We start from the raw sequence: 13680 nt of genomic DNA, 5'->3' as shown, positions 1-13680 counted from the left end.
CCCCACTGATCTGTATACAATTCAGCCAGAAAATGCACTGAATGCTTCTGCCATGTGGAAAAGATGGTACAGGGTTCAGAGTAGCCCATTGCAGCATTCAGGAGATGGGTAATTTCCCTTTAAATGGTTTGTGGATCATCTAGTGATGCTCCCTGTGTTCTATGTTTAGAGATCTGCCAGAGCTGCAGGGTATGAACGTAGCTAGGCCTTGCATGCTTTATAAGGCTAGTACACAGGGTTATTTGGACTCCCCCATGCTCATGTGATGTCACAGAGGCCAGAAATGTTTGTTAGATCACCCAATGTGACCTCCTGTATATTACATTCATCTTATGTTTGTTGTGTGAAGAAGAAAAGACACAGCACCTAGACTGAGCCAAATCCCCAGCTGGGTTAAATTAGTTCCAGTGACGTTAATGTAAGTAGGCAGATACTGCAGTTGAGGACCTGACCCGTGGCTTCAGCCCACACTACAGGTGGAGGAGAGACAGATCTCAGGGGCTGAACAATGGACAGCTGGAGACATGTCTAATGGTGTTTGGGAGCCTTAAAAAGACACTGAAATGTTAAGGGAAGGATTAATGCTCTTCATCCTCAAGAGATGGACTTCCAGCGAGATAAGGATTATTCCATGCAAAAGGGATCTTTCCCAGATGCTGGATACTTGCCTTGTTCCCTAATATGCAATGGGAATATCTCTAGCAGTTAATCTGCCTTTGGAGACCAATAATTTTTACGGGCTGGTCTGAATCCTCTGCTACTTCTGCAGACACCAGGGAGAGGCAAACCAGGAACACCAATAGGGGAATTGCAAAGATATTCAGTGACTAAAACCTTGCCGAATTCCCTGTCTACTAAGCAAGTGTATAACCATTTCTTTAGCCATCATTCCACGCACTGCCACCTCTGATGCACTACACACAAACACATCCTTACCTATTCAATCAGAAAAATGTACAAACACTAGATTTACTTTCCTCTATTTCTGCTGCTTGTTTATTTTTTGCCTTTTTCTCAGCTATGCATAAGGAAAATTGACTGGTCAGTTTTGCTTTTGTTTCTAGTTAATTTCACTTCCTGTATTAGCCCAGTACTGCAACATCTGGGTGGCAAAAACCACAGGGGTATGTTTAATTGTCTAAAAACAACTATTTCCACTGGATCTTTTTTTATTTCATGGAAATATTTCTCATGGTCAGTTTTCTTCTAAGAAAATTTGACCCGATGGTGGATCTTTTCAGATAGCTTTTTAACAGCAGTTGCATTCCATATAGTGATGAGGGAAATCTCTTACACTGAGATACAACTGTGGTACCTTTCATTCTTTTGTTGTCTTGTTCGTTAGCCTGGTGGTTCCTGTATTTCTATAACATTTTGGTATTGGTTAACAGACTTCCTGCTGTGTTTACTTTTAAAAAAAATGACACAGCTGGAGTTTTGCCTCAACCAATATCTAACCACCTTAAGTCAGAGTGGCATCTATTTCATAGCACTTCCTGCCCACATCGGCTTCTGTATTTTTTTTTTTCACTCTCAATCAAAAGCAAAAGAAAATGCAAGAGGGGGGAAAAAAAATAAGATGGGCTTGATGTTTAAAAATCCTCCATTTTGCAGGCCCAGTTTTGAATCCACACTTAATTCTGGACAGAAATATGGACCTCTAGCTCCCTGATCTCTCCCATAAATCAGGCACAGTAGTTAGATAATGGACATGCTTAGGGTGACCACGTATTCCTGAAAAGTGGGACCAAGATTATCACACAGAGGAACTGAAATCCATATTTTAGTACTCAAGTATGCTTATTTAGGAGCCTAAACTAAGATTAAGGAGCCTAATGTTAGGCCCTGTTTTAGTCTGGGAATGTCCCTGTTTTCAGGACCTGCCCCCAGTGTTTTGTCCCAGTTTTTGTAATGCCCCTGCAGAGTGGACACCTCAAGGTGCTGCCAGCCAGCTAGCTGATCAAATTGAAGGCAGACTGACAGAACACAGGGTCACCTCAAGAACATCCCCTAAGACTGTCATGTTCCACGCTCTCCCCACCCCTAGACTTTCCAGGAAACCTGCATCCTCTGTACAAGAGTCCTTGAACCAGCTGAGCATCTAGCCCAGTATTACAGAACACTTTTGCATTGCTGAGACTCAATTATACTATCATTTGGTACCTTTAGTCATTCATCCTTGTCCACTTTCACTTGACCAGGTACCCTGTGGTTTCATCTTTACTCCCTTCAGCTAATTATCTTAAAGGCAGACGCATTTCTCTTGGGCCAGAGGAGCATCCTTTTGCACAACTCCACACCTTCTATCTCCATCCTCAGCTAAGGTCTCCCATAGGTCTCTATTGCCCATAGCCTTGACTTTGAGCTCTCCTCCTATATCTACAAATCACCTCCACAAAGTTTCCTGGCGGCATCACTGCCATGACGTTGAGGTCCTGCCCTGTATCTGCATCTCCTCTTGTTGTTACTATTGCAACGCCCTTCTCTCTGTCTTTCCAGCTCCCAAGCTCTCCAGACTCTAGAATTCTGTCTGCTTTCTTACATTCCTAACCCATCAATCCCATCCACCAACAACTCCATCGGTTCCCCACTCATTCCAGGCTCCAGTTAAAAATGGCATTCTTTGTTTATGAAACCATTTTGTAGCCCAATTCACAGCTCACTGTCTAGTTAACACTGGCCTCCTTTCTTTCCCCTAGCAGAGTCTCACATCTGATCATGGCAGATCCTTCTGAACAACCTCCCTGTAGCTCTCTGCTTTGCCCATTTTCCAGCTCATCTCAGCTGAAGAGATATCTCTTCTCCTTTATCCATACCCACGAATGTCTCTCTCTCTCCTTCTGCCCTTATTTTCCTCTGTGACCTGAACTGAGTATGGTGGGATACAGACTGGATGAGAGGATCCAATATAACATTAACTTCTAGGGTATTACATTCAGTCCAGGATGGCGAGAATTAGGCACTTTCTCACATTCCCTCCTAAAAGTGTGAGCTTTCCGCAGGTGAGTTTTATCCTGTGTGAAGAATTAAGCAAAGATCAAGCAGCTATGACCTACTGCCAACTCACAGGGAGGTCACTGCGTGGCTCTGTCAGTCCATGGGCTAGAACTGCTTCCACTGCCCTTCTGTGTCCCTTGGAGGCACCGGATCCAGGCTGTCACACATGAGTGGCTTATCTTCTGGCCTTCTTCCTGCACTTCCCTCTATGTTGGCCTATGTAGGGAACATCCATCCCACCCCTACACAACATATCTCAGGACTTTTGTGACATGAAGGGCCTTGTCCAGGATCTTCAGTATTCATCACGGGGTGAATTTCGCCTTACTTTACTTACTTGTATAGTGTGTATAGTATACTTGTATAGTAACTTACTTTACTTGTATAGTATGATCCCATTCTTACTGTACAATGAATTGTCCAAATAGCCTCTGTGGTTACTCACTAGAACCCCTGATGGTAATTGCACAGGTGATCGTGATGCACTCAGGCACTCAGAAAGCGTGACTAGCTTCAGGGTTGCATTGCCTTCTCTTCTGGCTCTACACTTCACCTGGGCTTTAAAGTTGATTGTTGGTCATGACAAAGAAATACACGTTTATAGTAAAGCAATGGTGCCTCACTCCTGTGAGCAGAATATATTGAGTCAAACTTGTAAAAAATCCCAGAAGAGGTTTGCTCTGTAGGTCACAGAGGTCATACGTTGCTATGAAAAAAACCCTAAAAGTCATTATTTTTTAGATGAAAGTCATAGTCATGTCAAACATACAGAGGTAGGATCAGATCTTGCAATGCATCCAGCCGGAGCTCTAGTAATTTCAATAGGAGTTAAGCATGTGCCGAAATGCTTTCCTTAGTGGGGATAACTTAAGCATATTCCTGAGTGCTTTCCATTATCAGGGCCCAAATGAATTAACTTATGTATCACTTGGTAAGGTGGTGAATAAGATGAGGACATGATAATCATCTACAAATTTTGAAAGGCTACGGAGCCTGATCTAAAGCCTATTGAAGACAGTGAAAGGCACCTATTTATTTCAGTGAGATCAGATTCATAAACACCAAGTTTCAGAGGGGTAGCCGTGTTAGTCTGTATCAGCAAAAACAATGAGCAGTCCTTGTGGCACCTTAGAGACTAACACATTTATCTGGGCATAAGCTTTCGTGGGCTAAAACCCACTTCATCAGATACATGGAGTGAAAAATACAGTAAGCAGTATATATATGAAAAGATGGGAGTTGCCTTACCAAGTGGGGAGTCAGTGCTAATGCGGTAAGGCAACTCGCATCTTAGGAGCAACTCCACCAAAGCCAATGAGTCATTCTGAGACCAGAATCAGGCCCACTGGGCCTTAAATCTACATGCGCAGCTGAGTAAAGGTTACATGATCCACCCACATGTGCAATTCTCCGTGAGCCAAAGCCTGTTCCCATTGAATCGGTGGGAGGTTTAATATTCTATCCTGTTCTACGCAGGTTCTTATACTGTGCTCATCACTGTAGTATCTGAGCATAGAATCTGGGAGACTTCAGTGGGACCATGATTTGACATTAGAAAGAGCTGCACTGTGGATAGGTAGTGATATATGATTATAATTAATAAAGGGGCTAAATCCTGTGGTCATTATTCAGGGAGGAAACCGCTGGAGGTTTGCTTGTGTAATCCACACACCTCCTGGGTGTGGTGTTCTGTCCCATCCAGTGGCACCGAGACCACTTAGAGAGAGTTAGAATCATAGAATATCAGTGTTGGAGGGGACTTCAGGAGGTCATCTAGTCCAACCCCGTGCTCAAAGCAGGACCAACCCCAACTAAATCATCCCAGCCAGGGCTTTGTCAAGCCTGACCGTAAAAACCTCAAAGGAAGGAGATTCCACCACCTCCCTAGGTAACCCATTCCAGTGCTTCACCACCTTCCTAGTGAAAAAGTTTTTCCTAATATCCAACCTAAACCTCCCCCACTGCAACTTGAGATCATTACTCCTTGTTCTGTCAGTGAGTTAAATGAGTTTGCTCTACAGCCTTAGCTAGGAGCCAGTTGGCTTTTAGCTCATGCGATAGAGGCTCATGCACTAAGCTCCAGAGATCCCTGGTTCGATCCCGCCCCCCGGTGACCAGGGTCTGTCGGTGTTACACTTGAATAAGGAGTGAGTAAAATCTGAGAAAGGATCTTAGGATCTGGCCTAAGCTTTGGGCAAGTTTCTTAGCTGGTTTGTATTTCCCCATAAATCATCAGACTACTTTATTACCTGACCCTTAAAAACCCCAAGTGTACTTAGCAGGCATCAGCAATTCAATGAAGGTGCTGTGATCTGTACATACACACATTAAACTGCCCCGGCTCCCCATGTTGGAGAAGTACAACATTACATATGCACTCTGAGCTAACATGCATGCTGATAATGATGCAGAAATGATCAAAATAATCAAATGCCATATAGGGTTACTGGCTGAGAGGCTTATGTCGACTGGACTTGGTTTATTTTTCTTCACAGACAGTGCCTGGTGCTATAACACAAACATGGAAAGAACTGAACTTCATGGCCTGAAAAAGCACATTTTTCTGAACCTCCATGTTTGTTTGCTCTGGAATGGAATATCTAGGCTATGGGTGATCTTTTACCTTTCAGCACAAAGAAGATATACCATCTATGTAGGTACTTAGATGGTCCTCAATACCAGAGCATCCATTCACAATATACTTATCCAGTCTCTAACCTCACTGTATTATGACCGACTGTGACCCAAGAGCCTCTTAATGTCAACTGGCAAGGGAGTGCAATGGGCAGTGCAGGGATCTCTTGGGTCGGATATGTACCAAAGAATGGCATGTAAGGTCTCAAATAAAAGCCGGCATCACACTGTGAAATGTATGTACATAAACTATTTAAGGAGTTATGTATATACACTGAAAATACGTTCTTAAAGTCTGTCTCAAGGCACAGGTCACTGGCAAAGGTAAAAAAACAGGTTTCTTGTCAGACAAGAGATCTCGCTCTACCTACATATTTACATGTAAATTGAGTATTGTCTCGTTCACGATGGATTTCCCATCACCAGTCTGAATTGAAGGCAAATGAAAGATTGTGGAAAGACTCTAATGGCTAGTCTACCCTAGAAACATTACAGCGGCATAATTACTCCACCTCCCTGAGTGGCAGTAGCTATGTCAGCGGGAGAACATCTCCCACCGACACAGCGTTGTCCACACCGGCACTTAGGTTGGTGTAACTTATGTCATAAGTTATATCAAAATAAGCATTAGTGTAGACCTGCCCTCTCTCAGGAAGAGTAGCACAGCAGAGGCGAGGGAACCCTGTCTGCAGATGCACATCAAATGGTTGCTTGACTATATCTGGGGGGCAGAGAAGACACATGGGCACCCTTGACTGACGGACTAAAAGGACAGCAGTTTTGCTTCATGAAAAAGGGGTCTCAATCAGGCTTGGTCGAACACACTGAAGAAAACTTTGGAAGCGATAGACTTCTTTAGACAGGATGTTAACCTGTTAGTTAAATGGAGTCTTTAGAAAGGGTGTTATGTTTTCATTTTATATGTAACCATTTGTTTCCGATATTCTTATCCACTTTCACTTGAATCGCTGTTCTTTGATAATAAACTTATTCTTGTTTTCACTACAAACCTACCTCAGTGCTGTGGTGTTAAGCAAAGTGATGATCCTGAGTTGAATCTTACGAGCTAGGGAACAACAGGCTAGTGTGTGCTATTCTTTTGGGAACAACAGGCTGGGTAATTCTGTGAGTGTTCAGTGGAAAGGGGGCTGGATGCTGCAGGCAATGCTCCGAGGGGATTGGTGTCTGCCTCTCAATACCTGCCCAGAGAGAGCGAGGCCTGCGGAGGCAGGGAAGCCAGTGCTTGTGCTGCCAAAAGCAGTTGGTTTTAGGGAGCTGATCCACGGCAGGCATAGACATGACCCCTTCACAAGGGCAGGTGGTCGTGAGGTGCCTCACAACCCTGGGAACCTCTCTCTCTCTCTCTCTCTGGGTTTTATACAGCCACCCATTGAGACTCCTTCATAAAAGTGATGGCCTTAATTCTCAGGTTTCCGAAGACTGTTTGAAACCAGAAGGCTCATTTGGCCTTCTTTCCTTCATCAAAGTATCCAAGCCCCTTACAAACATTCATAGCTTTCCTGTGAGCTATGGAAATATCATCCCTATCTTGCAGCTAGAGGATGACTGAATGACTTGTTTAAGACCACACAGGAAGTCTGAAACTGAGGGGGAAATTGAACCCACTGATCCTATTGCCAGTGTGCTATCCACTAGACCATTCTTCCTCCATGCTTTAGCAGTGTTAAGGTGTCTTAAAGCAGGTAGAAATATTAAGGCTCCTTCTCCCTCCCTTTACTACACTCCTTGAGTGGTGAAAAGGTGCCTTATTAGGCCTGATTCTCAGTTAGCCTCTGTGCTAATTATAGAGCAGGCTGCAATGATTAAGGATTCATAATAATTTCCCCTCTTACCCCCTCGTCGTTTGCTCTTAAGTTTTGGAAACTTTCATCTCTTGGACTGAAATTTTCCATGCTTGGGGGCTCTCTCCAATGGTAGATTTGTTCTGAAGGCTTGAAGGAAAAGGGGGTCAGTTGTTCTTAAGCATAAGGAGAGTGGGGAAAAAAGATACACTTTTCCCATTGCAAAATAAAGTAAAAATAAAATAAAAATTCATGCATTCATTTATTTGAACACCTGTATGGTCAAAAAGGACTTAGAAATAGCCCTTCCTGAAAATAATAAAAATACTACCTAGCTAGGTAGATTCATCTGTAGATTCAAAGCACTTTACAAAAAAGGTATCAGTAATTTCAGTTTACAGACAAGGACACTGAAAACAGAAGCCATTTGCCTAACATAACCCAGTGGGTTTGTAACAGAGGTGGAACTAGAAGCCAAATCTCCTGAGTTCTAGTCCAGTGTATTACCCACTGGGCCACACTGACTAATTACCCTGGAGAAAAATGACAGCTGCATGGTATACATAGGTATTCCCTTCACCCTGTCCCTCCACAGGTATTCCATACCCTTAACACTTCCTGTATGCAGCCTTTCAGGCCACATGTGCCCTGATGAGCAAGCAGCAGGATGTGGGCCAAAATGCATGACTATGTTTTAATATATATGATACCAAAAGAGTCGAGTAATTTGACAGCACAATTCTGTACTAACCAGCTGCTTGAAAACAATAGCTCTAATATCTGACAACCCTATAGCAGGAGAGGTTATCCGCTGCTTGGACAGCTGCGTGTAATTTCAAGAGCAACCTGGTCTCATTCTAAATGTACCAAAAAATTAATAAACCTTTTCTCTGCTGCTGGATGCAGCATGATCTGTGTCAAATTGAAAATCTCCAACAGGCCAGGAAAATTACAAAAATTAACAGAAACTGACAATAATACAGATAATCACTTGCTTTCCAAAAAGCCCTATGATCAGAAATCAGACATTTTGGACAGGATGTGAGTATAGGCCACAGGAGAACAATACATTAGAACTGAAATAAGTGGTCATGATTTCTGCTTAACTCAGGCCACTTCCTGATTTGAATCAAGGACCCCATCCTGCAAACCCTTATGCACATGAGTAACTGTAAGGCAAGAAGTCCCTCACGTTAACAGGCAGAAAGTTACTCGTGTGTGATTGTAGGACCAAGGTCGTACTTAGCACTGTGCAGTACATCCACATGTGTAGTTTTTAGATCTCCATACAAATGTGTTTAATTTCTTTTTATTTTATGATTTTCAAAATCAATCTTCAAAACCCACACAAAAAACTGCAGTCCGCTTTCACAAATTCTTGCTTTAACAGGTTTGCAGAAATATAAACAACAGCAGAATCTGGAGCAGAGCTTTTAAACTGATACAAACTTAAATCCATTAAAATTAACACAAAAAGCCAACAGCAAAAAAGCAGATAAAATTATGGGGGATGGTTAATACAACATCATATAATACTCTGCCAGGAATATAGCTTTTTATGATCAAAATCCAACCAACAAGAGAAGAAATTAAAAAGCACTCATCACATGTTAAAACCTACTTTTCTCATAAGGGGAAATGTGGAAAATATCTCTTTTAACCTGCCAACGTGCAGATGTGATATATGACAAAGACCCAAAATGAGGAAAACTTAAATGTTTCATGGTGGGAAGCTAAAATCCTGGAGATTCCTTTCTTTAGTGTTGATGACTTTTTCCATAGCTGCAGTTTCATGATTCTTTATTTCTGATTTAAATATTCTCCACAACAGCAGAATAGAGGAGACTAAATTTGTGTGGACCATAGAAAACTTTGGGAATAGGTGACTTTCCTTGAAAGGAAGTACTCTTGAGAGTGGGAAATAGAGTTTACCCCATAGAAGAGATTATTAGGGCAGCCTCCTGTTTTAAGAGACCATTCAAATTACCATCATATGTAGTGAATACAAGTCTGCTTCACATTTATCAGATTAGATGGTCAACTCCATTGAGCAATCAATTATTGTTAGTGTCTTGATTGGTATCTTAGGACACATTCCACCGTTAAAGGGACTGTACAGAAAACATACCATTGTTTTGGTGGAAACTTAAGAGGATTTTTCTGAAATAAGAAATGTCATGATCCTAATACAGGAACCCAAGTTTGGCAATTCAACAAGATGGAAATCAAAATACACCCCCCCTGAACTGCAAACATTTCTATTTCTCTTTTTTAAAATAGCAATTCAGTGAAACTTTATCTCTTTCTGCCCTAGTAACCTTACTAAACACTCTTTTATTAGCATGACTCAGTTGGGTGGCTGTCAGCTGGTCAAGTTATTTTTACTGCAATGAGCATTTCACTGGTGGAAAAAGAATGTAACTCTCTCCCTGCAAAGCATGTCAATAGGCTCTGTAATGAAGGAAAGTATCATTGAAAAGTTAACTGTATTGTATCTACCAACCAAAAGCAATGACCAAAAGGATCTGACTATGCCCAGGAGTCTAACTGTACTTCATTAGCATTCAACACTCTAAGGTTACAATATAACCAAGGTCACATGCTTGAGTGGACAGAGCCTGAGTTTTCAAATCCCACCCCTGAGAAAGGAAATGCAGCTCACTACATATAGTAAGCCTGCAGGCGGGAGTTGATTAGTTGCTGTAGGCCTCTCAAATACACTTTCAAATCCATCACCATATTATTCTGCAGTGCCTCTCCTTACATGCTGGATGCCAAAATGATTTACAGCGTTAAAGAGATATACTGTCAACTTCAAAACCCCACTTTCTGCCTGAAAATCCGTTGCCTGCCATTGTCACAAAGAGGCACCTCAAATGACTGTACATGAAAGAGGTTAGAAGGGGGAAAGTGTTTTCTCTATTTGTTCCAGTTTGTTTACTTTGGAGCTTCCAGAACACTCTGTTTATAGCCATTTTCTCTGTTCCCCATGTACAGCCAGTCATTTCCCCCTGTTCTATGTATTCATACAGCATCAGGGGAGAGAAAAACAATTTTTAAAGACAGGAAAATGTGATTGTGAAACCACAGAAACTTGTGGGGAGCCTCAGATGTAGGACTTGAAACTAATTTAAGCTCTTTTCAAAAAAAAATATGAGTAGGGTTTCAGTTTGAGCAGGGTGCTTTAAAATGAGAACAAAATGAGAGAGACATTAAGGTAGAAATGGCAGGTTTAATGTCACCCAAGTTGAATAAAATGACAACAAAACCACCCAGACCGTCTCAAAACTTTCTTTTTTTCAGTTTCTGCTCATTCAGACACTAAAATCTCCTGGAACTTCAGACTTCCTTTTCTCATGCACATTTTACAGGCACAAACACTCTCGGTCACACACACACACACACGTTCTGGCACTTATACCCACAGCTGCACACTTTCACATATCAACACATGGTCACATACATACACCATCACCCTTCAACACGCTGTCATGACAATGGATGCCCTTTCTCGTGTGTTGCACTCTCACTTGCAAACACACATATATGCTCCCTCCCACACAAATGTGTTTTCCGACACACTCTCCCATCATCGCTTTTTACAAACACACAATCGCTCCTACTGTTATACATACGCTTCCACTCTCCCCTGATGTTCACACTCACGCCTTCAGCCATCTTTGACAATCACACACATTCTCTTTCTCTCTCACACACCTCGATATGCCTCTCTCACAATAACACACTGAGACCCCTCCACACAATTACATTCACTCTCACCTACACAAACTCGCTCACTCTGCCTGTGTGGATCTCTCACTATAACACACACAACACCCCAGGTGTATCTCTGACCTTACACCCACACACATCCCTGTGTGTCTCTCTCTCACACACCCATGTGTGTCTCTCACACAATTACACATGCCTGTGTGTGTATCTCTCACAATTACACACACCTGTGTTTATCTCTCTCTCACACACACACACACCCTCCCCATGTGTATCTCTGACCATTGCACTATACACACCCCTGTGTGTGTCTCTCACAGTTACACCCCGTGTGTATCTCTCACCATTACGCCCCTGTGTCTCTCTCTCACAGTTACATCCCATGTGTATCTCTCACCATTACACACACCTGTGTGTATCTCTCACAATTACACACATACACCCTCCCCATGTGTACCTCTGACCATTGCACATATACACACCCCTGTGTCTCTCTCTCTCACAGTTACACCCCTGTGTGTACCTCTCACCATTACACACACATATGGGTGTAACTCACAATTACACCCGCTGTGTTTCTCTCTCTCACACCCATCCAGTGTGTATCTCTCACAATCACACACACACACACCCCTCCCTGCGTGTCTCTCCCCACTACACATACACACGTTTGTAACTCACAGTTACACAGCCCGTGGGTCTCTCTCACCATTACACACACACACACACAGATCGCCACTCCCCGCTCAGCGCCAGCCCCCGCGCCGCATCTCCCGCCGCTCTGCGCTCCGCACCCCAGCCCGGGACACCCCCCGCCCCAAGCCCCGCCACGCGCCGCGGACCCCACCTGTTCTCGGCCGCCTGGAGCGGGGCCGCAGCGGGGCTCAGCGATCCCAGCGGCTGCCCCCGTCCGAGCTCCGCGTCCTGCCCTAGCCGCTGCATCCACCCACCGCCTCCGCTGCCGGGGGGAAGTGAGTGGGGAGCTTCAGCCCGGCTGGCTGCCTCCCTGGGACTCCCCTCACCTCCCCGCCCCTCTCGCAGACCCCTCCTCCCCCTGGGCAAGGAATCCCCCGCCCCACCCCTGCCTCTGGAGACTCAGTAACCTCCCAGCCCCGGGACAGAGTCCCCACTCGGTGGATTTCCTGCGCTTGGCAGCATCATGCGCTGAGTGTGTGACTAGAGATTCACAGATCCGGAGGAGGCTAGAAAGCAGGGGACGTCGTGACCCTCTAGGACTTCCCACAGAGCACAGGCAACTTCCCCACTGGAATTCCTAGAGCAGATCCTCCAGCGAAACTGCCAGTCTTGGTTTAAAAGGAATCAGTGGAGGAGACTCCATCAGGACCCTTGGTAAATTGTTCCTGTGCTCAATTACCGTCACTGTTAAAAATGTACCCTTTACCTTTGAATTTGCCTGGCTTCAACTTCCAGCCCTTGGCTCCTGATCTCCCTATCTCCGCTAGAATGAAGAGCCAGTTATTCAATATTTGTTTCCCGTGCAGATATTTATAGACTATAATCAACTCAGCCCTTAACTGTCCCTTTGTTAAGCTAAAAGAAAAGGAGGACTTGTGGCACCTTAGAGACTAACGCATTTATTTGAGCATAAGCTTTCTTGAGCTACAGCTCACTTCATCGGAGGCATTCAGTGGAAAATACAGTGGGGAGATTTATATACACACAGAACATGAAACAATGGGTGTTACCATACACACTGTAAGGAGAGTGATCAGGTGAGCTATTACCAGCAAAGGGCGGGGGGGGACGGGGGGACGAGACCTTTTATAGTGATAATCAAGGTGGGCCATTTCCAGCAGCTGACAAGAACGTGTGAGGAACAGTGGGGGGGAATAAACATGGGGAAATAGTTTTACTTTGTGTAATGACACATCCACTCCCAATCTCTATTCAAGCCTAAATTAATTGTGTCCAGTTTGCAAATTAATTCCAATTCAGCAGTTCAGTCCAATTACCTGCTGGTAATAGCTCACCTTTCCTGATCACTCTTGTTACAGTCTGTATGGTAACACCCACTGTTTCATGTTCTTTGTGTATATAAAATCTCCCCACTGTATTTTCCACTGCAGGCATCCAATGAAGTGAGCTGTAGCTCACGAAAGCTTATGCTCAGATAAATTTGTTAGTCTCTAAGGTGCCACAAGTACTCCTTTTCTTTTTGCAGATACTGACTAACATGGCTGCTACTCTGAAATTTGTTAAGCTAAATAGATCAGACTTCTTGGGTCTATCAGCCGCCCTTAGGCATGATTTCTAATCCTTTAATCATTCTCCTGGCTCTTCTCTGAACCCTCTACAATTTATCAACATCATCCTTGAATTGTGGACACCCGAACTGGACACAGTATTCCAGCAGCAGTCGCACCAGTGTCAAATACAGAGGTAAAATAACTAGGGCTGTAGATTAATCGCAGTTAGCTCACACCATTAATTCAAAAAAATTAATCGCAATTAAAAACATTAATCGTGATTAATCACAGTTTTAATTTCACTTTTA

General features: G+C 43.6%; 1 protein-coding gene across 4 annotated transcripts in view; it reads right to left on the bottom strand.

Annotated features, from left to right (window-relative positions):
• The window catches only part of PRKCQ (protein kinase C theta), an 85072-nt gene extending 72731 nt beyond the window's left edge, over window positions 1-12341 (bottom strand). The window contains exon 1 of one of the 4 annotated variants that reach the window (XM_037889349.2): window positions 12013-12341. The gene's annotated coding sequence lies outside the window, so the exon portion shown is untranslated. The remainder of the gene's footprint in view (window positions 1-12012) is intronic. The other 3 variants (XM_037889350.2, XM_037889351.2, XM_043520700.1) reach the window with 3 other exon arrangements.
• Between the last annotated feature and the right edge of the window lie 1339 nt (window positions 12342-13680).

The sequence above is a fragment of the Chelonia mydas genome, chromosome 1, assembly GCF_015237465.2.
Source record: "Chelonia mydas isolate rCheMyd1 chromosome 1, rCheMyd1.pri.v2, whole genome shotgun sequence".
Lineage (NCBI taxonomy): Eukaryota > Metazoa > Chordata > Testudines > Cheloniidae > Chelonia > Chelonia mydas.
The sequence above is the reverse complement of the archived record's forward strand: the minus strand, read 5'-3'. Positions and strand labels throughout refer to the sequence as shown.